This window comes from Manis javanica, chromosome 8 (assembly GCF_040802235.1).
Source record: "Manis javanica isolate MJ-LG chromosome 8, MJ_LKY, whole genome shotgun sequence".
Classification (NCBI taxonomy): domain Eukaryota; kingdom Metazoa; phylum Chordata; class Mammalia; order Pholidota; family Manidae; genus Manis; species Manis javanica.
The window spans coordinates 1,443,298-1,466,645 of NC_133163.1; the positions used below are offsets into that span (position 1 = coordinate 1,443,298).

Below are 23,348 nucleotides of genomic sequence, written 5' to 3' on the forward strand. Positions count from 1 at the left end.
GCTCTGGGCAGGCAGGTGGGGGGGCCCCTGCAGGCTGCAGGAGGCTGAGGGGGGCAGGCCCAGAGGGGCCTGACCTGTGGGAGGGGGGCAGCTCGGGGAAGGGGCTGGGGGTGGGGTGGGGAAGGAAGGGCCTCTGCTTCCTCCAGAACCCCGGCTGCGCCCCCTTCTTTGAGGCCAGAGCTCTCCACCTCCCTGGAGACCTTCCAGGGCAGCTTATTGCCCCAGAGGCAGGGACCCTGAGTAAGCACACGGCGGCAGGGCCCGGCCTCAGTCCCCTCTCCATGACCTGGGCTCTGGCTCCTGTCCACACCCAGCAGAGCGGGGCCTCCCCAAAACACCAGCTGGCTCCCTGTGGCCCTCAGGCTCAGGCCTCCCCTAAGCCAGCCTCTCAACTCCAGCCTCAGGGCCTTCCTTCAGGCTTCGGGCCATGGCTCTCTGACAGCTCCTGTTCACGCTGCTGCACTACTGTTCCCTCCCCTTTCAGGGCAGGTTCCTGGTGCCTCTGCCCCAGCTCACGTGTCCTTCCCCTAGTCCCCTAGGAGGTTCGGCCAGCTCCACCCTTGGTCTGCCCCCACCTTAGCTCCTGTAGCCCCTGGGCAGGCTCTGCTGCTACACTTTTTTGTACCAAAAAAGCCCGACCCATGGGGGAGGCCCTGGGACACCAGGCTCTGCTTCCACTGTGGGGTCAGCTCCTGGCCTTCCTTGGCAAGCTCCAGGCACCCAAGAATGCCCCCTCTGTGCCTACTCTGCTCTGAGCTGGTCTCCAGAGTTGGAGCGACACCAGTTGTAGACAGGGTGCAGAGGTCGGGGGGATGGGGCTCCATGGAGGCGGAGGGGGAGCGGGGCCAGGGGCCCAGGGCCTAGGGCAGAGAGAGGTGATCTGCCGAGGCAGGAGGGTGGGGCCCGGGCACCGCTGCGTTCCCTGCAGAGCCTCGCGCCTCCGTGGGTGTTGCACCCCTTCTCCTCTGACAGGTGGGCTGGGCTGAGAGACAGCACTCCCTGCAGCCGGGCAGGCCTCCTCCTCCAGGGGTTCGGGCTCTGGGCTGCTCCTTGTCGGCCCCCAGGCCTACGAGCTGGGGGCTCACAGCCCCACACCCCAGGCTGAGGGCGGCCATCAGCTGAAGGGCCCGGGCAGTCCCACAGGACCCCTGGGTCCAGGAAGGCAGGGGCCCATCATCAAAAACTCCCCTGATAAGCAGGAGGGAGGCCACGAGTGGCCTGAGCAGCCAGTCGTGCTGCGGGAACCCAGCCCAGGCTGCAGGAGCTCTGTCCCGGGAGGGCAGCAGCTCTGAGCGCTGACTCCAAACAAATGCAGGGCCCCAGCAGGTAACAGACGGCACAAGACAGGAGCAAACGGCCGTCCCACTCACGGACACAGATGCGAGTGAGTAATGAGCACTGTGCTGGAGAATCACAAAGCCACCTCCTAGAGGGCGCATGACTGAACACCTGGGCAGTCCAGAAAACTGGTGAAACTATGGCAAAAATAGCATAAATAGCAAGAGGAGATGAAGGTGGAATGACCAGTCATTTTTTCTGTTCCAATAATGAGCTTCTGGAAATGGAAAATCTACTGCATTCAGTACAGGAAAGAAGTAGCGGTTTCTGAGACGGCTGGGGAAGGCACAGGACCCGAACGAGGGAAACCGCGAGACCTTACAGAGCAGGGAGAAAGAAGCAAGACCCGCACGGGAGAAGAGCAGAGCCCGGAAGACGCTGCCAGTGGCCAACACGATCTGAAAACACACACGGCAGAATGAATGCCCGGAACAGCCAAGGAGAGGACAAAAGACAGGAACAGAGGGCAGGCCCTGCCAGAGGTGAGGCCAACCCCTACAGCTGCTGTCACCTGACAGGAGTCGTGCTGATTCTGGAACGCAAGTAGACCTACGGACCAGAATAGAAAATCTAGAACACTCGCCATCATATGGGATAACTTGACTCACAACGAAGAGAAAGGTGAATTCCTGGGAAAGAATGGGCTGTTTAGTAAGTGGTGTTGGTACGTCCAGATAGCCACCTGTAAGACAAATGTGTATAATATATCAATGTTAAAACCGGACTGATTAAATAATTAGACATGGAAATCACAAGAATTGGAAAAAACGAGATCAGCACACCGGTCATCTGGGGTTGAGGAGGACGTCTTAGTGCCGCCCGGGGCCCCCACAGCTATAAGAGAAGGTAGATATACTTGACTCTACAGAAATATTGAATTTTGTATAGAAAAAGACACTACAAGCTCAGTGTAAAAATTATAAATTTGGGAAAACACATACTGGTAAAGCAGATGCCAGGTAAGTGATGAATATCTATAATATAGAAAAGGCTCTTGGAAATTGACAAGAAACATATTTGTAGAAACCAACAGAAAGGTGACAAACGACACAAACAATTCACAGAAGACAAGCAGGTGGATTCACAGGTGTCAGGGAAGTGCCATTAGAGCAGCATGACTCAGGGCTGCACCCTCAGGCGGCCAGCATTGAAAATGGGTGCCTAGTGGCTCCGGGTCTTAGGGGTCAGGAACCCTTAAAGCTTTTGGTGGAAACGAGGATAGTCACAGTGCCTTGGAAAGCTGCCTGTTAACCACAAATATGATCAAAAAGACAAATGGACATCAATCCCCTGGCTGAGAATTCCTGGCATAAAAATAAAATTTCAATTGAGAAAGTACACGGTCACAGTTCTCTAGTGCAGCATTCTTTGCAGTGGGGCACACACACACAGACTTTGGTAAATAAAGTGAGTGCCAGTATAGGTAAACAGTTCCTTCATTAACGTCCTCAACAATGACATGCTCATCTTGACGCCTGGCACCGTTTTTAAGATCCAAAACTATGGCAATCAGCAATTCCAAGCTCTAGCCCCTTGGGAAGTTTTATTCTAGTGAAGGAGATGGAAAATAAGTAAACGTATTTAAAATGTTTGGTAGTGGTAAGAAGATAAAAAATAATTCAGAAGAGAAAAGGAAATTAAGAAAGTGGTTCCATCTGCAATAGCATCTAAATAACTAAATATTTAGGAATAAATCTAACCAAGGTGGTGAAAGCCATGTACACTGAAAACCACAGCACACTGCAGATTCAACACAATCTCTGTGAAAATTCCAGCAGAAATTTCCTGTAGCAATAGAAAGGCCGATCCTCAGATTCACATGGAATCGCCAGAGGCCCCCAAATTGCCAAAAGCGTCTCAAGAGAGGATAAAGCTGGGACACTCACACTTCCCAAGTTTGAAACTTATTCCAAATCTACAGTCATTAAAAGTGTGGTACTGGTATAAGGAAAGACGTACAGACCAATGGATTAGCACAGAAAGCCCGGAAATAAACTCTCACATATATGGTCAACTGATTTTCAACAGAGGTGCCAAGACCACACTATGGGGAAAGAACAGCGGTTTTGACAAATGGTGCAGAGAAAACTATACCATGTGCAAAATAATGAAGTTGGACACCTACCTCATACCATTACAAAAATTAACTCCAAATGGATCAAAGATTTACACTTAAATAAAAGTATAAGGCTCTTAGAATAAAATATAGGGTAAAATCTTCAGGACCCTGGATTTGGCAATGGTTTAAGTATGATACCAAAAGCACAGGTAACAAAAGAAAAATGCACAAATTGGACTTTATTGTAATTAGAAAACTTTGTGAATCAAAGGACATTATCAAGAGAATAAAAAGGCAACCCACAGAATGGGGGAGCATATTTGCAAATCACATATCTGATTCAGGATTAATATTCAGAATATATAAAGAATTCCTACAACTCTAACTACCAATAACAAAAACAATTCAAAAACGGGCAAAGGATCTGAACGGATATTTCTCCAAAGAAGACATACAAATGGCCAGTAAGTGCATGAAATGCTCAACATTGTCGCGACCCTTCAGGGACCGAGGCAACACGCCCAAGGTCTTGATTCTTCTCTAGGCTTTATTCTCTAATCTCTCACGGTGGTTACAGCAGTTGTCGGAAAGCTCCTCTCCCTCCCGGCGGGCTCCCTTATATTCAGTCACCCAACCAATCCGGGACAGTATCATGCGTGACCTTTAAGCGGATAGGTGTCACGCGCCACTCTAAGCGGGCAGCACGAGCTGTGCACGGGTACGGAAGTCTGCTGGGCCAATCCCCAACAGGGAAGAGGGGAAAGGGTGGTGAGCAGGTGTCCAGCTAGAGTGGGGCTCAGCCTCGGTCGTAGGCCGGGCCCCCATAAACATCATTAGTCACGTGAGAAACACAAGTCAAGCCATAATGAGCTATCACTTCACACCTGCCAGGATGTCTGCTATTTTACCAAATGGAAAACAACAAGTATTGGTAAAGATGTGGATAAGTCGGCAGGCAGATCCTAAAATTATATGGACATGCAAGAGACTCTAACCAAAAGGACCTTAAAAATCAACAAAGTTGGAGAACTCACACTCCCTGACTTCAAAGTTTATACAAAGCTATGGTACTAGAGACTGTGTGGTACTGGCCTAGCGACACACACATGGATCACTGGAATAGGGCCAAGAGTTCAGAAATGAACGCACACACTTATGCTCAACTGATTTCCGGCAAGAGTGCTGAGACAATCCCATGGGAAAAGAATAGTCTTTTCTACAAATAGTGCTGGGATACCTGGATTTCCAAGCACAAAAGAAGGAGGCTGGTGGCTCCTCACAGCATGTACAAAAATGAACTCAAACTGTATCAAAAGCATAAATATAGGGCCTGGAGCTATAAAATTCAAAGAAGAAAACAGAAGTAAGTGCCCGTGACCTTGGACTTGCCAGTGTTTTCCTAGATATGACACCAAAAGTACAAGCAGCAAAGGAAAAAATAGATAAACTTGACTCCAAAAATTACACTTCTGTGCTTCAAAGGACACTTATCAAGAAAATGAAGACAGCCCACAAAATGGGAGAAATTTCTTGAAAACCTTCTATCTGATGAGTCTAATAACCAGAATGTATAAAAAAGTCTTACAACTCCATAATAATAAAAATGTAACCCAATTAAAACTTGGGCAAAGGATTTGAAAAGATACTTCTCCAAAGCAGGTACACAAATTGCCAACAAGCTTGGGATAAGATACTGAATATTATTAGTCTGTAGGGAAGTGCAAGTTAAAACCACAATACGATGCTGTCGCAGGCCCCCTAGGTGGCTATGATCAAACAGATACAGTAATAGGCGCTGGTGAGGATGTCTACCGAAGGATGAATGGATAAACAAAAGGCAGTGTATCCATACAGTAGAATATTATTCACCCATAAAAAGGATTGAAGCACTCATAGAGGCTGTAACATGGACAAACCTGATCAGTGTGCTAAGTGAAAGAAGCCAGACACAAAAGGTCACATATTATTAGATTCTAGTTACACAAAATGTCAAGGATGGGCAAACCCATAGAGAGACAGAAAGCAGAGTAGTGGTGGCCAGGGCAGGGGGAGGGAGGGCTGGGGACTGGCTGCCGATGGGGACATAGTTTCTTTTAGGGGCGATGAACGGCTCTAGAATTGGCTGGTGGTGAAGGATGAGGGCTGCACAACCCTGTGGATATACTGACACTATAAAGAGGTGGGGTTTATGGTATGTAGATTATATCTCAATTTTTAAGTTTTAGGAAAGAGAAAGAAAAGAGAGGAATTAGAGATTCTACCTATAAACAATAGCCTACAAATATTTTGCAGTAAAGTTCTGTGCCTTTCATTATACATAAATCATACCTCAATAAAAAAGCACAGAGAAAAATACAATGTAAGCAGGCGATGTCCACCAAAAGAATATACAAGAATGACCAGAGTGGCCTTATTCCGAATAACCCCAAAATGGAAACCACCCAAATATCTATGGCGAGGAGAATGGGTTTAGTCACGCAGGGAAGGCTGCTGGATAAAAATTAAAATAATAAAATAAGACTAAATTAAAAAAACAGCTATTGTGCCACGCAGCAACGTGAATGAGCCTCACGGACACAGCACGGACTGACAAAGCGGGGGCAGAAGAGGGGGCAGAAGAGGGGGCACGGCGCGAGCCTGTCCCGCAGCCGGGAGCCGCCAGGCTGGCACGGCGCGGAGTCAGAGAGGCGGGCGGGGGCGCGGGTGCCCGCAGCGCGTCCGACTGGGCCCCGATCTCTGGAACTCGGAACTGCGTGTGACTTACAAGTCCATGAAAACATGTTAAAGGAGGAAAGAAACATCATGATTTTTAGCATATTTCTATCCATGTGAATTAAAAACACGCACGAAACAAGCTTAAATAATTTTTTAAGCAAACATGAACACTGCATCCTAGGAGGGACCCCGGAGGGACCAAGGCGACACGCGGGAGCGGGGCGCGGAGTGAACGGTCCCCCTCGGCTCCCGCGCCGCCCCCTCCCGGGGGTGCCACCTGCCCCCACGCCAAAGCCCGCCCTCCGCGGTTCTCGCCAGAGCGGATGCGGGCAGCGCCTGGGCCACGCAGGCTGGCCTTGCGCACGTGAAGGGGCAGGGGGCGTCCCACCCCAGAGACCCCAGAAGGAGCGGCCCAGGGGGAGGACCCGAGCAGTGGGGGGGCCCCCGGGCCTTAACCCGCGCTGCGCGCGCTCCCGCCAGCAGGGGCGGGGCCCGGGGGTGCGGGCCCGGGGGCTTCCTGGGGGACTCCGGCGGTCCTGGGGGCACTGCAGGCTCCCGGGGCCTCGGGCCCGTCCCTCCGGCGCGCCCCACGAGCCCCCGCCCCGCAGCCCTCCCCGGCCCCGCTGCTCAGCGCCCAGTCCCGGAGGGCTGCGGACCCGGCTTCCACCCGCGACTGTGGGCAAAGGGCCGCCCTCCCGCTCGGGTCCTGCTCCGGGCGCAGGGCCGTCGCGAAGCCCCGCGCGCAGCGCCGAGAGAGGAGCCCTGCACGGGCGCTACTGCGGCGGGGCCCCGCCAGGTGGCGCGCTGGTCGCGGGGACCAGGCCGAGCGGCCGCGGGGACCCCGACACGCCGAGCGCCCGAGGGTGTCGACGGCCTCCCGGATGCGCAGAGGGCCCCAGAGCCGGGAGGAAAGGGGCCTCTCCGTGCCGACACCCAGTTCCGGGCCGGCGCTCCTCCAGTCACAGGGCTGGTGGCCACCACGAGGCCGGAGGGTGACTTGGGACCCTCGTCCGCGTCCCTGCTGTCTCAGGCCGCACAGCTTCCCAAATGGACCAAACCTTTCGTCCAGGATCCTCCATTTGGGACCCTTAAGGCACTTTAAACCCGCAGGGCTGGCTGAGTGAGCCATGCCATCCTCCCGGGGGCGCTGCCCGCCCTCCCTCCAGCACCCCCGGCCCCCGCCGCCCCCTGCACTGCAGCGCTCGTCCTGTGCCCTATTCGCACAGCAGCCAGGGAGATGCTCTCAGATTCCAAGTCTGGTCCTGTCGCTCCGCGGATGGGCTCCTCCAGTGGCGCCCCTCACTCAAGTTAGAATCAAAATCCCTGCAGTGGCCTCTGTGCCCTCTCATGGAACCCTTCCCCCATACCAGCCCCACTGGCAGCTTTGCTGCACCCAGGCACCCGCAAGCTATGCTTGAACCGCTTCCCACCTCCACTCTAGTATCCCCATCAGCTAGGCCATCCCCACCACTCCCTCGAACCCATCAGCATCTGGAACCCCAAATGTTTGCTTCAGTCTGCTTACTGGGCCATGGGAATCTGCCGCCTGCCTACAGGAACCCCAACCAGGAAAGCCTGGGGCCTTCTGGAATCCTCTGGGCAGCAGACCCCGGACCTGCACCTGGCTCCTGCCCGTGCCTCCACACCGCTGCCCCATGCCGGCCTTGCTCCAACCCAGCCCGCACAACAGGTCGTGGAGGCAGGGTTTCATAGGCAGAGAGAAGCTGGGCAGGAGCAGACAGAACAGCAAAGTGACGCACTGGAGGGTGTGTGGCCAAGGTTTCCCAGCCTCCCAGAGCTCTCAGGCCAATGCCTGATGATCCTCCATCCATCCAGTCGTCTTCCTGCCCACCCACCCACCCATTCATCCATCCATCTATCCATCCACCCACCCACCCGTCCATCCATCCATCTTTCCACACATCCATCCATCTATCTATCCAGCCACCCACCCACCCACCCATCCCTCCATATGGATCCATCCATCTATTCACCTGTACCTGTTCTTTTGAGGTCTCCCAGATCACTGGGGCTTAAAATCCTTGTGCCCTGTCCAATCCCACCTTTCTGATAATTACACCTCAAGCTCATGCAGGGTCCACAGCGTTCAGGCATCAAAAAGGGTCAGTTAGTTGGGAACATCTATGGCATGCCCCATTTAAGCACTCGCACCCCTGCTAATCCCTCACTGCTGGCCATGCCCAGGACTCAGGGCATCTAGGCAATGGTGGGTGGGGTCTGCTCACGCATCTGGCACCCGGGACTGAGCAGGAGCGTCATGGATCTGCCTCTGGGAAGAACCTTCATCCCCCTCTCCTGGGTCTCGGTCCTTCCTGGCTGTGGGTGAGGGAAGAGGTGGGGAGGCCAGGATCACTGCAGTGGCATCATGTCCCTGCTCTCGCTCTGGCCTGGCCTTATTGCCCCTACAAGTTTACATCTTCACAGAAGAGGAGGTCATAGTTGTCTAGCTTCAGCCAGACCCCTCCATTGCTGGGACCCTCCAAGAGCAGCCACATGTCCCTTGGGGCCCACCAGCAGTCCTGGGCTCAAGCTCTTCTCCCAGATAGCATCCTCCAACCGACCTGGCCACCTGGGGGTTCATGCCTCCTGGTACCCCTGGCTGCTGCCCTTGGACCCTCTACCCTGCTCTGTGCCTGGGAGGCCGACGGCCATGGACCACACCAATGTGGGCTCCCACTCCAGCCGGCAACTGGCTGGGCTCGGCCATGGGAGGAACCAACCAGTGCCTGGGGCAGGGCATTCCTAGGTGGTGCAGGTATTTCTTCCTGACCCCCTCCTGGCTTCGGTGCCAAGTCTCGAGAGCCACAGCTCTGGGGCGGTGGCCCTGGCAGCTCTCCCCCACGGGCCCAGATCTAAGTGGGTCTGGAGATGCTGGCTGCTCCTCGTATGCTTCCGGCTCTAAAGGAGGTGGTGGTCTCCCGGTTTTGAGGGCCTCTCGCTGCTTCACCATCCCTGTTTGTCCCCCAAGGCATGCCCACACGTCCATAAACAGCGCTTTTATAAAGTGTCTGCATTTGAAGGATCTGCAATGAATACTGCTTTGACCCATCCAGTGCTGGTCACTGGAGCAGCCCCAGGGGACAGCCCTCCAAAGGGCTCCCAGGGCCTGGTGAGAGCCCAGGACCCCTGCAAAGGGGACAGGGGGCACTGGGTTCCACAGCACGCTGCAGCTGCAGCATCATCGCTGGAGAAGGTCGAGAACAGTGGCGGGCAAGGCCTGACTGGCAGCTGGCCTTGGTGCCGCGGCGACCAGGTGCTGGTGAAGACCGTGCGGTGGGTGGCAGTTTCCGACCACACCATGGCACCCGGAGAGAGCCCCTCGCCTCACGTACCCACAGGGGAGACATGGATGAGGGTGGTTATGTCCCTGCAGGACGGTGGCCCGCTGTGCGGGCGTGCTCCAGCAAGTCTCAGGGGAAGGCTGGGGCTGGGTGGGAAGGGCCCCAGTGGGCAGGCACACAAGAGGAACCCTGAGCCCACGGGCCCGCTTTGCCAGAGGGACAGTGCCTCTCTGGAGAACGACCTGCCCCCTGCAACCACCTTCAGCGATGCCACCTGAGGTAGTGGCCCCACAGAGGGTGACTGCTTTCCTGACTCGCCATCGTCACCGACCGCTTCTAGGCCAACAGGGCGGCCATGGGGCAACTGTAGACTTGCCCCAGGGGGAGAGACGGCTGAGCAGATGAACTGCAGAGCTGATCTGTTCTGGCAGGAGCCCGCAGAACCACCCTCCCTGCCGAAACAGAGGCTGAGGGCGAGACCAGGAGGGGCGGGGTCACTCACGTGGGGCACTCAGGCAGCATGTGGGGTTGAAGTTGTGGCCCAGCAGCTGGAAGCGGCTCTGACAGTTCATGGGACTGGTGAGCAAGGTGGATGGAACCTTCCTCTAGTCCCCAGACTGGGACTTCAAGACCCTCCCCCGTTCCCCGACCAAGGTCATTTCAGAGACCCAAGCCCTTCAATTGGAGAGGCCGGGCCCTCTGAAGAAGGGCATTCTCACACATGCAGACCTTTGTCCAAGCCCATCCCGGGGAACCGCGGCCACCAGACGGGGAGCTGTGCCTCGGGGAAGAAGAGCCCCCCTCTGGGCTTATCACACACTGGCTCTGAATGGATAGACCCCCAGGACCTGTGACTGTGAGACCCACCTGGTAAAAGGGCCTTTGCAGATGCAATAAAAGGGAGCACCTTGAGATGGGTGATGGCCCTGGATTGTCCCGGTGGGCCCCATGCTGTCACAAGCGGCCTTATAAGACGGAGGGGGACGTCAGAGTCAGAAACCATGTGGGACAGAGCCAGAGGTTGGAGGGCTGTGTCTTGAGGATGGAGGAGGCCTTGAGCCAAAGAATCTGGTGCCTCCAGGACCTGGAAACGCAGGGGTGGCTTCCCTGGGCCTGCAGAGGGACACGGCCCTCCCAACACCTTGATGCTAGACTTCACCCTCCAGAACCATCAGAGAACAGGTCTGGCTTAGTTTGATCCGCTGTGTTCGGGGTGGTTGGCCCGGGCAGCCCTAGGAAGCTGATACAAGTCCTCACACACTGTCTGCTTTGTCCGCACAGCAAACACACACTGGGCACGCCCGTTGGGAGACTGTGCCACCTTTGGGCAGGTGTGACAGCTGCCCCTTTTCTAGACTTTGAGTCTTTGTAGAGCAAATCGCTGCCCCCCTTGCACCTGGTGTGCAGCTGGTGACCAGTCAGGAGGCTTGCTTTGTCTTTCCCTCCATCCCAGTTACTCTGGGCTGTCAGAAGCCACACACCCTCTGTTCTCCTCCCGATTGTGTAAGCCCCAGCCTGCTGCTGTGACATTGCTCCCAGAGACCTTAGCACCCCTGATGTCATGCAGACAAGTACCTTGGCATTTATGGTGTGTGCTGATCAGATCCAGTTGTTGGGAGTGGTCAGCACACTAGATGCAGTGGGTGCACCTGGGGTGTGAGGGGAGCCCCATGGAGCTTCAGGTGGCAGGGTATCCAGGGGTCAGGCAATCTGGAAGCTGGCAGTGTTCCCCTCTCACAGTGAAAGACACGTGGCGACATGTGCATCACCCCCCATGGGAGGCGAGACGCCCAGCCAGGAGAGCCCTTGTGGATTTTGGAGGCAGGATATACTGTGCTGGGATCTGTGTCCGCAGCATATTGACTAACACATACAGCTTCCAGGGCCGAGTGGAGGGCAGGGCAAGGGAGAGCGCTCACCTGAGGCCTGCTGAGGTCTAGGCTGTCCTGCCATTTGGGGCCTGTGGCCCGCGGGGGTTAGTGGCTGGTTAACAGGAGAGAAAAGAACTGGGCTGGTTGATGTAGGGTGGAGTGGCCAGCTGGCCCTGGGAAGCCCCGGGGGATGGAGGTGGAGGGCGGCTGTCAGTGGCCATGGTAGAGCCCAGAGGACAGACTCACACCACTCCAAGAGGGCCAGCTCATGGGCAGGGTGACTCGGCAGCATGAAGGTTGGGGATGAGTGTCCTAAGGAGCCGTCTGATCTGGGCAGGGCATGAAGGTGTTTGTGCTCCTTGGAAGCACATCCCCTGCAGCAAAGGCTCTTGAAAATCAGGCAGGCAAACAGTTCCTTGTAGGGGAGCAGGCACCCCCTTACCAAGGCACCACAGCCCTTGCACACACGCTCAGGCAGCCAGCAGATGGCAATCCCCACCGTCTCCTCCAGACTGACCGCCCAGTGCCCATCGCACCACCAGCAGAGACGAGGGCTGAGCCGCTGAGGTGGCGCAGCTCCCTGGGGTCAGCAGTGTCCTGGGGCAGGCAGAGCATGCTGCCTGCCTCCTTCGGGAGGGGCCAGTCCTGCTGCAGAGCCTCAGCACCACCAGGTGCGCTTGCACAAGATCTCACCTACCTTGTGACAGACACGCGGGTGCAGAGCCTGTGGAGATGGTCAGGGTGGCGCTTCCACAAGGCCTGGGACATCAAAGAGCTCCAGCAGCCGTCAGCAGCTGGGGGAGGCCTGGGATGGACGTGCCTTCCCAGCCTCAGAGGGAGCCGGCGCTGCCAACGCCTTGCCCTCGCGGCTCGTCCCTGGAGTCCTGCCCCCACAGCCATGGCGGAATGAGTTTCTGGCATCACCAGTCCCCCAGTTTCCGGCACTTGGTTATGACAGAACTAACGCAGAAGCCGTGATGGACACTGAGGCCCTGCCCACACCCTCGCAGCCTATCCTTCCTTCTCCACCTCACTCTGGGTGCCTGGAACCCCAAATTCCAGCCCACCTGGCCCAAGCATGTGTCCCCAGCTTGTCCAGCGCCCAGCAAGTGCCACAGGCATCGGTGATGTGCATTTGACGGTGGATCTGCTCTTTCTGCGGCCTGTCCTCCCCTCCACCCCACTGAGCAGAGGGTTCATAGGTGCTGACACACGACTTAGACGGCGGAGGCGTGGGCTCTGCTGACCTCGCGCTGCCACTTCGTCTTCCGTGTTAGGTGTGAGGACCCGACAGACGCAGAGCTCAAAGAGGGGGCTGGGCTGCTATTGTTACCCCCTGTCCCGAGGCCACCATGCCCTGCACGTCCCATTGCCTGGCCCTGGCTGGATTCTGGTGGGAAGTGGCCAGTGGGGGTCACTGGCAGGACACTCCCCACCAGCAGGGCAGGGTGTGGCTCCCACTGGGGCCTGGACACAGGCACCTGCAGGGTTGCAAGGCCTGTGTGCCTTCTTAAGGGAAAAAGTTATCATTATACAGTTACAGCCTGAATTATGTGTCCCAAAATTTAAAAATTCCTTGTAGGAATCCTAACCCCCAGCACCTCAGAATATGGCTGCATTTGGAAATAGGGCCTTTACAAGGTAATCAAGGTTAAATGAGGTCCCAGGGTGGCCCTGACCCACCACGGCTGGTGTCCCCATAAGAGGAGGAGACGGGGATGCAGACAGGCGCTGGGGACAGAGTCTGATGGAGGAGAGTGGCCTCAGGACCCCCACCCTACTCACGCCTGGACCTTGGATCCAACTGCAGGCGGGAGTGCCCCGGGGGGCTGCTGGGACCACCTGGTCTGTGGTACTTTGATGTGGCTGCCCCAACATGAAGATAAGTGTGTGTATATATGTACACACACACACACACACACACACACACACACACATATACCTTTCACTATCTTTATATATGTCATGTATTTACATTTTATGTTTACATTTATTTTATATATAACTTTTACATGTTTGAAAGCACGGGACTCTACAGATCCCTTTCTGGGGTCCCTGCCTGGCCTTGGATGGGCTGCCAGGGGAGAGGCGGGGAGCCGGAGCACCAGGAGCCTCGCAGCCCATCTGCTCCCACTGGCGAAGGTCTTGGGCCACCCTACCTCACTCCCTAACCTCGCGGCAGCCGCAGCCCCTCACCAAGCTCTCTGCATCTGACCCCGCAGGGTGAAGGCTGTTTCCCCTGCGGGGCCCGAGACACAGCAGCCTGTCATCGATTGGTGCCTGCTGTGCGGAGCCACCTCCCTTCCAGAAACACCCAGGCCAAGGTGGGCACTGTGCACCCCAGCGTGCAGCCCACGCACCCCAGGGAGGGTGAACCCAGCCCGAGGCCTGCTTTCTCTGTCGGGGCTGGGGGTCCACAGGGTCGGCAGCTCAGCCAGCTTCCAGCGCGGGCCACGGCCTCTCTCCCTGGCTCACAGGCACTTCCGGCTCCGTTTCAGTCCGGCCCTTGCGGAGCAACCCTCACATTGCTCCAGCGGTGATGGGGTGGAAATCTCTGCACCTTGCCACAGATGAGTGCCCCAGAGGCTCTCGCCCTGCCCACCTCTGTATGGGAGCCAGGACAGGTGGGGCGAGGTGCTGCGTGGGGTGGCCACCCTCGCTGGCAGTTCTGTTGCTTCTTTGAGAGCATGAGGTCGGAAGTCTGGCCAGTTGTCCCATCCCCTCTGTCTTGCCAGTGGGTTTCAGCCCCAGACAAGTTCACTATGGATTCAATGAGACCGAAAAGTGACAATGGAACGTTCCTGGGGTGAAAGGGTTTATACCCAAGTTTACTCCCACGGTGGCAGGTCAGTCACTAGAATCCCGTCCGCTCAGAGCGAGTCTGCAGGCAGCAAGCCTGTCTCTGCTCCTGGGCCTCTCTGCCCTGCAGCCCTCTCAGTCTCTGTCCTCGGCACTGGCACCACTCCAGCCTCTGCTCTGCTGCAGCCATGCAGCCAAGAGCACTGGGCAGAGCTCTTTATATAGTCAGTCAATAGCAGCGTATTGCCCACACGTGCGTTGTGAGCTAGCTGACCAGGGCCAGGTGAGAATCCTGGCCACAGGAACCTTCACTTTATCCACACTCTCCACATGCAGGGGGCCTCAGGACCCAGCCAGCACGCCCGGCTCCCACTCAGACGCTGCCGTTTAGGGAGTGTCCTGGGGCTGCTGCAACAACGGGGGGCTTAAACACAGAAGTTTACTTTCACATTCTGGAGGCCAGAAGTCCACCGTCAAGGTGTGGGTGGAGCTGCGCTGCCTCTGAAGGCTCCAGGAGAGGGCCATTGCTGACCTGTCCCCCGGCGCTGCCAGCTCTGGCCTTCCTCGGCAGGCAGCTGGGGCGCAGCAGGCCGGCCTCCTCTGTCACATGACATTCTCCCCTGCGCTGCGTCCAGACTTCCCCCTTGTTATAAGGACACCAGTCACGCCGATTAGGGCCCATCCCAACGACCTCTCCTTAACTTGATTATGTCTACAAAGACCCTATTTCCAAATAGGGTCACATTCCCAGGTTCTGGGGATTAGGACTCAACATAGTGCTTAAACATGGTACTTGCAGGGGGCAGACACAGTCCAGCCACAGCAGCCGCAGATAACAGAATCCACCCTGGCTTGTTTAGGCAGATACGAATTTATAAGGAGCTGTGAGATGGTTCACAGGTGAGGCTAGGCTTCTAGCAGTGCCCAGAACCCCTGCCAGAACTGGTCTGGGTAGGGAATCTGCCACCCCCGCCAAGCCCAGGCGTCTGTGTCTCCGCAGCAGGGAGCTGACACCCACCCCAGCCCCGGAAATACCCTGCCTTTGCTGGGGTGGGACCCAGCTGAACCACAGCCCCAGCCGCTGCCCTGGCCTAGCAGCTCCTCACACCACACTCCAGACGCCTGCCCCTGGTGGCAGGGGGGGCAGACCCACGTATCCCAAATTCTAAGTGGGAAGATGGGGTTCACAGTGTTAGAACCATCACAGTGCAGAGGGGACACTCAAAGGACGCTGAGCAGCCACAGTGACAGACGTCTACCGCAGTCAGCAAGCCCTCTGCCACTGGCTTTTGCAGCAGCCACTGGAAAAGCTGGTGCTCACTCCCCAGCTGTGCAGTAGCATTGGTCATGTGACAAAGTTCTGCCCCATGTGGTTTGCCCGAAGGCTCCTGGGGGGCTTCCAGGAACTGCTCCCATGATAATAGAGATAGCCATTTCTGTCACTATCCTTTCCCACCTTCGTCCAGCCTGGAACACAGATGAGGCTTCTGGAGCTGTGGCAACTCTGTGTGACCAGCAGGAGAGAAAGGCCAGTGGCCTCTCACCACTGGGCTGTGGAACTTAGGCAGACACACCTTCCTCCAAGCTTATTATGGGAGAAACATACCCCCATGGGTTCAAACGTTTCTCAGAATTTCTGCTACTTAAACCCAAAGTGCCCCTAACTGGTACACTAGCCTTCCACCCACCTATCAAACCATCCTTCACCCAACCCAGAGCCAATGAAGCTTTTAAGCAAATGAGTAGCATTTGCTTAAACTTCAGCAAGTTCAAAAAGCAAGCTGAACAAGTGAATCAAGCTTGCTTTTTAGGAAGGTTGGAGGAAAGGGGAGAGGAGGCATAAAGACCAGGGGGAAGGCAGAAGTGGGAGGGGAGATGACGCTCTTTCCAGAGTCGTCATCCAAACAGGGTTGTTCAGTGTGGGAAGTAGGGTCAGGGAGATGCGCGTCTTGAGGACGTCCTGCCTGCGGGCTTCAGCCCCGGGCAAGCTCACTATGGATTCAGCGAGACCTAGAGATGACAACAGAACGTTCTTGGGGTAAAAGTGTTCATACCCGGCTTTATCCTCCCCGTGGTACGTAGAGCACTAACATCGTCTACACCCGGCAGCCTGCAGGTCTGCGATCCACCTCCGCGCTGCCCCTGCCAGAGCGCTGGGCAGAGCTCCTTATATAGTGACTGGGCCAGTGACAGCTTATCGCCCATGGGTGCGGAAGCAGGAGCCCAGCAGGAGGCCAGTTACACCACCAAGTAGCTGAGGGGCAGGGGAGGATCCTGGCCAGAGGAACTCCCATTTTCCCCAGGATTCCCACATTTGTACCAAACCAAGCTCTCCAGTGAGGACACCAGGTGCAGCAAAGCCGTCTAAAGTAGCGGAGGTTTTTCTCCTGGGGCTCAGAATTCTCCGTTACTGCGTCCAAACCACCCCCGCACCTCCCACCACAGCGGGAGCGCCCGCCCCCCGGCGACCCGGTCCTGCTCTGCAGGGGCCTGGCGAGGCCCGGGGTGAGCCCAGGCCAGGACGGGGCCGAGGATGTCTTCCCACAGCCGGGCGTCCGGCGATGGGGGGGCCCCACCTGCGGGGTCCTGGGTTTGGGCAGCTCAGCGGACCAGGCGGCCGGCCCTGGACACCCGCGCTGCGCGGGCCGAGCTGCGCAGGGGAGGCAGCAGGGCTCGGGCGGAGCGGCCTGAGTGCGCCTGGCTGCCGCCGGCCGCCGCCGCCCACCGGGCCTCCTCGGGCTCCGAGCCCAAGAGCGGGCGCACCAGGAAGGGCGGCGTCCCTGTCCCAGGCCGTCACCGCCGCCAGGGAGGCGGCCGGGTGAGCCGAACTGGAGGATCGACCTTCAAGCCTTCAGACAGTCGCCTCGGCCAGCAGGATGCGGCGCAGGGAGCGGCGGGCCACGCAGCCCCGTCCCCCTGGGCACGCGCTGTGCCGGGCAGACAGACTCACAGACGTCTGCCCGCCCAGCGCGCTAGGCCCCCGCCCAGCCCGCACGGCGGAACCCGCGGCCCGCAGGCCGGCGTTTCTGGGGGAGCGACCCCGGCGGCGCGCGCACCTCCCCCACGTGACTGCGAGCAGGCGTGCGGGGGGCGGGGCGAGAGTGCGCGCGCCGCCCGCCGGCGACTTCCGGGCTCGGAGCAGGGCTGAGCTCGCGGCCGCCCGGCGCCCTCCGGCCTCCCTGCGGCGCTTCGGCTGCGGGGCCGATCCGCGGAGGGCGCGGCGCGACGGCCTGTCCCCTCCAGAGCCAGGCGCCGGTGGCGTCAAAGGACAGAAGCGGGGGGCAGCAGTGTGAGGAGGGGGCGTGTAACCCGGGCCCCCGGGGCCCCGAGCCCAGCCTCCACCTCGCGCCCGCGCGGGGGACGCGCCCGGAGCCCTGGGCCCGCTCCAGGCCGGGGACCTGACTCAGGGCCGGAGCTGGGAGGCGACGGCAGACGGGGCGGGTGGCTCCCGGGGACCGAGACTGGGGTCCTTGCCCTAGTGGCCAGGGACCAGCGGGGGTGCCCCCGGGTGCTTGCAGGGTCTAATTACAGGCCACAGAGGACCACCCGGAATTGTGCGGGCGAGAACGTGACTTGTCCCGGGGTGCTGGCAGTGGGGAGCCCAGCTATGCTCCCTAGAAGCCACGGAGCTCTGTGGGAACGTGGGCACCACAGAGAGGAAGGAACCCAGGACGAGGTCCAGGCGGAGCTGCACGGCAGGCGCGCTGCACTGCCCTGTGCGGAGTGGGGTCGCTGGCTGAGGAGGTTTGTGGGGAAAGCAGGTCTGTCTGTGCTCCGGAAGGTGCTCTGGAGATGTGCGTAGGTGCCGCCTCTGTGACCAGACTCACAGGCAGGCTCGTGGCAGGTGGCATCGTTTAGGAGGCACCCGCCAGAGTGGGCGTCAGTCACGGTGGACAGGATGACACTTCCTAAGGCATGGGCATTAGCAGAGAAGAGAGCCAGGCAGAGGCGAAGAGTGGCCAGGAAGAAGGGAAACTCGGGGAGGGGGCCTTTGAAGGCGGGAGTGATCCCCCAAGCAAGATGCTGCTCCGAGAGTGTGATGACGCCAGCGCCTCCAACCAGTGTGGCGACCTGGAGGTTGCTCATTTCCTGAGCAGTTTTCCAGGAGTAGGAGAGAAGCTGTGTTGGACAGGGTTGCAGCGTAAATGTTAGCTTCCTCCCTTGAACTAGATGAGCTGATTCTAGAGTTCACGTGGAAAATGAACAAGAAAAATGGACAAGAAAACTCTGGAAGTGGACAGAAGGGCATGGCTAGTCCTGCCAGAACTCTGAACAGGCTGTGGCAGGCTGCAGGAGCGTGCGCCCGGCAACGGCGGGAACCCGCACACCAGGACACAAGTGGAAATGTATGTGATGAGGACAGCGCTCAAGCCAGATACATACCCTGAACACATACCTGCTAAAACTAACAGGGTCAGATATATAAATGTAAAGGGTGTGGAATCATTAAAAAGCTAGAAAATAAACAGAGTACCTTAACACTGAAAATGCCCAATAGGAAAGTGGGCAAAGACGTGAGCAGGGCCAACCCAAAAGAAATACAAATGACCCTTGAGCACAGAAAGAGATATTGAGCCTTGCTCCTAATAAGAGAAATGCAAATTAAAGCAATGTGGGGATACCATTGTTTCCTATCAGATTTTGGGAACCCCCTAAGTTTGGTAACATGGTTGGCAAGATTGTGAGCACAGGTGCCAGGGGAGTGCAGGTACAGCTGCTTTGGAGGCTGCCTGCCTAAATGGACCACAAATGCCTGTGTGCCTAATGCCTCCGTGTGCCAAACAGCACAGGACAGGTTATTCGCATTGGCACTGCCTGCCACGCACAAGTTTGGATGCCACCCCAGTGACATCTCTAGGAGACCGACCACACCCTGAAACTGCCGCTGCTGAGAAAGAGGGTCAGGGAGGTTGTTTACTAATATGGAACGGTCCCTACAATGGCGTTTTTTGATGAAAATGTACAGAACAGGTAGTAGCCACCTCTTTGGGTGGGGATGGGGAGAATGTTTGGTCTGTTTACAAAAAGAAGCATTGGAGACTACGCAAGAAAAGATTAACAGTGCTGACTCAAGGGGGGGCAAATGGAGTGGGGTGGGGCCCGGAAGCCCAGAGGGAGCACAAAGGCCGAAGCATAGTACTCAGGGGACCAGGGAAAGGGTACCCAGCATTTACCAGTCACACGAGAAGTCTTGCTGGACAGAGCAGAAAAATGGAAGGACGTGTGGGATTGAGGACGAGGTTTTAAATTCATCTGATTGGTGATATCGGTACCCTGATTCAAAATGTAAGAAGGTCTCCCCATCCTCCAGGCACTAAGTTCCTTCCCTAAAAGTGACCACAACTTCCAAGTTGTCTATTTCTTTACTTTCCTTCCAGAAATATTTTACACACATTGTTTTTACACGAAGAGAGGGTGGCCCACTATCGCACTCTGCATGTTGTAACTTTAGAATGTCTCAAGGGGTCACCCCACACCATACATGCGTGCGAAGAGCCCTCACTCTCCTGGTGGTACAGTGTCCGTTCAGTGTGTGGATTGTGGTGCATTTAGTCAGTCCCCTCCCCTTGGACATTAAATCCTTTCCAGTGTTCTGCTGTGTAGACCAAAGCCCTAGCTTATGTTGTGCTGTGTTGACTGATGCCCTAAGATACCCTTGCACTCAAGTTTGCATGCGTGTCAGCTGATGTAGGACAGATTTGCAGAATTCCCGGTTAGAGCACATGTGCCGTCGTCCCATGGACAGCAGCTCCCAAACTACCCTCTGAATCGGCCGTTGTCCACTTGAATCCTCCGGCGGTGCAGTTCAGCATTGCCCACAGCCTCACCAATAAAGGATGTCAGAAAGCTGTTACCTCGCAGTCTGATACAAAACAGTATCTGTGTTTTTTTTCTCTAAACGTGATTATGGGACATTTCACACAGTTTTTATTCAGTATGATAACTACATCCCCCACCACATCCAGGCACACCCCCTTCCACCATCCCAGCCACATGGGGCCCTTATTCTGCTCTTGCCGCCAACGACTATTTTTACAGGTTTTAAAGTGTACTTCCATTGAAATGCACAACTCTTAAGTACATTTTGACAAATGGCTACACCTACACAGCACACCCCCATGAAACCCTAGAATGTGCATGACCCCAAAGTTCCCTCTTGCTCCCCCACCCGCACCACCAGCTCCTCCTGGAAGAACTGCTGCTCTGATTTTTCAGATCTTTGCCGGCAGTAACGGCAGATTCTCCTGTGGTTGATTCGCTGTGTCAGGATGAAGCCAAGCCGACTTGCTGAAGCCCTGGCGCCCCCTCCTTGGGGGCTGCACAACGGGGAGGGTCTTCATCTGTCCAAGTTTGGGTTTGCCGAGGACTTTGACCGAAACCGGGGCCAAGGATCTGAGGCATGGGCAGGGCAGTGAGGAGGCTGGTGGGCTCACAGGCTGGAGAATGACTGCCCAGAAGCCGCCGGACCAGGTCAGCGGGGAAACAACACGAGTGGTGTGAGTGAGGGGTCTGAACTTCAGATTCCAGAGGGGACGTTGGAGTTGGTGACACCCAGAACCTGGGAGTAGGGACCGAGGTGGCGGAGGCAGGTGGACAGGGAAGCCCCGAGGCCCAGGTCAGGATGGTGGGTGCATTTTCCTGCAGACGGATGTTGAAGGTTGGCAACTGGCTTGGGAAATGGAGGAGACAGAATCTTCTACAAACAAGGGGAGACAGCAGGAGAGCCCTCGGGTAGAGAAAGGGGGGATGTGTGTGGAGGGCATGAGCCTCAGGAGAGCTGGGATTTTGTGAGGCAACGGAGGACAGGGTGTCCCCCACCTCCCTGGCCCCTGGTGGGGACAGATGGAAGAAAGGGCATATATGTGTGTGTGTGTGTGAGAGACACTGCAGGAAAGCACAGTTGGAGTGACACCAGTGGGACAATGAGACCAGCAGGCCATGTTGGGAGGGAGAGCCCCGGGGAATGCCCAGCACACCCACGAAGTCCGGCTTGGGAGGGAGCCAGTGAGGGGATGAGATCAGGGTGACCGTGGGCCACCATGGGGGCTGTGGGCAGAGAGGAATCAGGCCTGGGGGCTCCTGAGGAGGGCATTCCCCCCAGAGCTGTGGCTCTGAACGCTGGCAGTGTCCAACCACCCATGGGTTGCTGGGCATGTCGAAGGGGGAAAATGGCAATCTCAACAAATTTCACAGACAAGAAAATTGCAGTGGTGGCCCAGATCTGGGCAGAGCCAGGCTGCATGGGATCTGGGCCTCCAAGCTCCTCTGAGACACCAGTGGTTAGGGGCTGAATTGTGTCTCCATCCCCCAAATTCATATGTTGAAGTCCTAAGCCCCAGGACCTCAGAAGGTGACATGGAGTCTTCTAAGAGGTGCTTGCGTTAAAATTAGGTCAGTGGGTGGCCTTGCTCCAACATGACTGGTGTCCCCATAGACAGGGACCCGGAGGAGCACCAGAGGGCTGTGCACGTGGAGAGGAGAGGCCTCGGGGCACCCAGCCCTGCTCCCCGCCTGGCCCCTGGCCCCCATGGGGAAGGGAAGCCCCGGATTCCAGACTCCAGGACTGAGACAGTGAAAGTCTGCTGGCGAGGCAGCCAGCCTGGCACTGTGTTGTGACCACCTGCTGCGAACTAGGACACCGGACACCGGTGAAGAAATGCCCAACGAGGAAGGCCCAGCCACCTGCTGACGAAAGTGAGGGACTGGGTTTCTCTTTGTACAAACTTCCGTTCAAATTGGCCAAAATAAAACCATTTGAGTCCAGCTCAGGGAGGTGAGTCCCCAGCGCCCTCGGATTCCCTGGGATGCTCCAGACCCACCCGTTCCCTGTGGGGCACCTGCTGGGTGGGCCTGTGGGCCTGGGCCCTGAGCGGCGGTTCATGCTCTGCACTGCCTGCCACCCCACCCCCTGCCCCCAGGCCCCGATGGCCCAGCTCTAGGGCAGCACCTTCTGTCACTCCCAGCCCTCCAGCCAGCTGTCCCCATACTCCTCCGCTGCCCAGTGCACTCCACCGCCCTTCACGAACTCTGCCGGGCAGCCAGGGACAGCTGCAGGAGCAGTGGGGGCGGTGGCAGCCTGGGCAGGTGACAGTACCCAGATGCCTGTGACCCACGACCCAGCACAGCCACCACTCCCAGATGGGGCTGGTTTGCTATGTAGGGTGCTGTTGCCAAAGCCCTCTACTGTGGGTGCCCCTCTCACCCAGGGATGACCCCCTGGGGAGGCCGGCCTGGGCCACTGGCTGGTACTTTGTGGCCTTCCCCATTCACCCGCAGCGGCTACTGCCTGCTCCCCTTTTACGAGGCAGAACACCAAGGCGGCAGAGAGGAGGCGCCCTGGGCACAAGGTAGGGGCCAGGTGCCCTCCCCAAGGATGCCGTGACCGCACAGGAGGGCGTCTTCCCTGGGGGGAGGATGGGAGCAGGGGCACTGTCTTCACGCGGGATCGGGGGAGGAGGCGCGCGGATGTGAGGTGTCCTGGAACCTGAGGGTCTGGTGGGGGGGAGGCACACACACTGAGGCTCCGCTGGGGGGTCTCCCCGCCTCCTGCTGCCCCTCCGCACACCACAGTCAGCCACCAGGTCCTCAACTTAGAAACTGGCCTGAATTTAGGGTCAGTTTCTTTGGGGCTCCACCATAACGGTGTTGGTGGTGGAGGTGCTGCCGAGGAGACGCCAGGCCCTACCACATGCCTCGGTTTACCTTCCAACCAATGGGTGAGGCCAGATGGCCTCCTGCAAGGGAGAAACGGGGCTGATGGCTTTAGTGACGGCTTCTGCCGTGAGCTGGGCGTGAGCGCATCTTGGCAGAGCGGGCGGGAGGGAGGAAGGGCCCCGGAACCCCCTCCCAGGGGCCTCTCTGCCCCTCCTCCTCTGCTGGGGCGCGAGGCAACAGCCCCCTCCTGGTTCTGAGGAGGCCCCGCCGAGGGGTGGCCCCAGTTGGGACCATGACAGGGTAGCCCTGCGGGACGGCGGCTCTGTTCCAGGGGCTCAGCGGAGGCAGGCCAGGGTGGGAGGGGCAGCGCCAGGTGTGAGCTCCCAGAGGCAGGCCTTGAAGTCGGCCCGGGAGTGGGGGGCCCTTCCAGCACCCGCTTGTCTCCATGCAGCCTCTTGGTGAGTGTGGTCCTGCGCCTCGGGTCCTGCCTCAGCTCTTCCTGGAGGGTGCTTCAGCCAGAACCAGGCTTGGGACACATGTGAGGCTGTGTGCCCCTCTGCCCCGGGCCTGGTGAGGAAGGCACAGCTCATGATCCCTCAGGGAGCACTG

At 57.5% G+C, this 23,348-nt stretch overlaps 2 long non-coding RNA genes across 2 annotated transcripts; one reads left to right on the forward strand and one right to left on the reverse strand.

The window, feature by feature from the left end:
- Positions 1-13,234: 13,234 nt before the first annotated feature.
- On the reverse strand, positions 13,235-16,275 carry LOC140850678 (uncharacterized). The gene is made up of 2 exons (XR_012133613.1): positions 16,139-16,275; positions 13,235-14,727 (listed from the first exon to the last, which is right to left on the reverse strand). It is a non-coding gene; the product is annotated as an uncharacterized lncRNA (long non-coding RNA).
- Positions 16,276-17,478: 1,203 nt separating this feature from the next.
- On the forward strand, positions 17,479-18,550 carry LOC140850677 (uncharacterized). The gene is made up of 2 exons (XR_012133612.1): positions 17,479-17,828; positions 18,255-18,550. It is a non-coding gene; the product is annotated as an uncharacterized lncRNA (long non-coding RNA).
- The last annotated feature ends 4,798 nt before the right edge of the window (positions 18,551-23,348 follow it).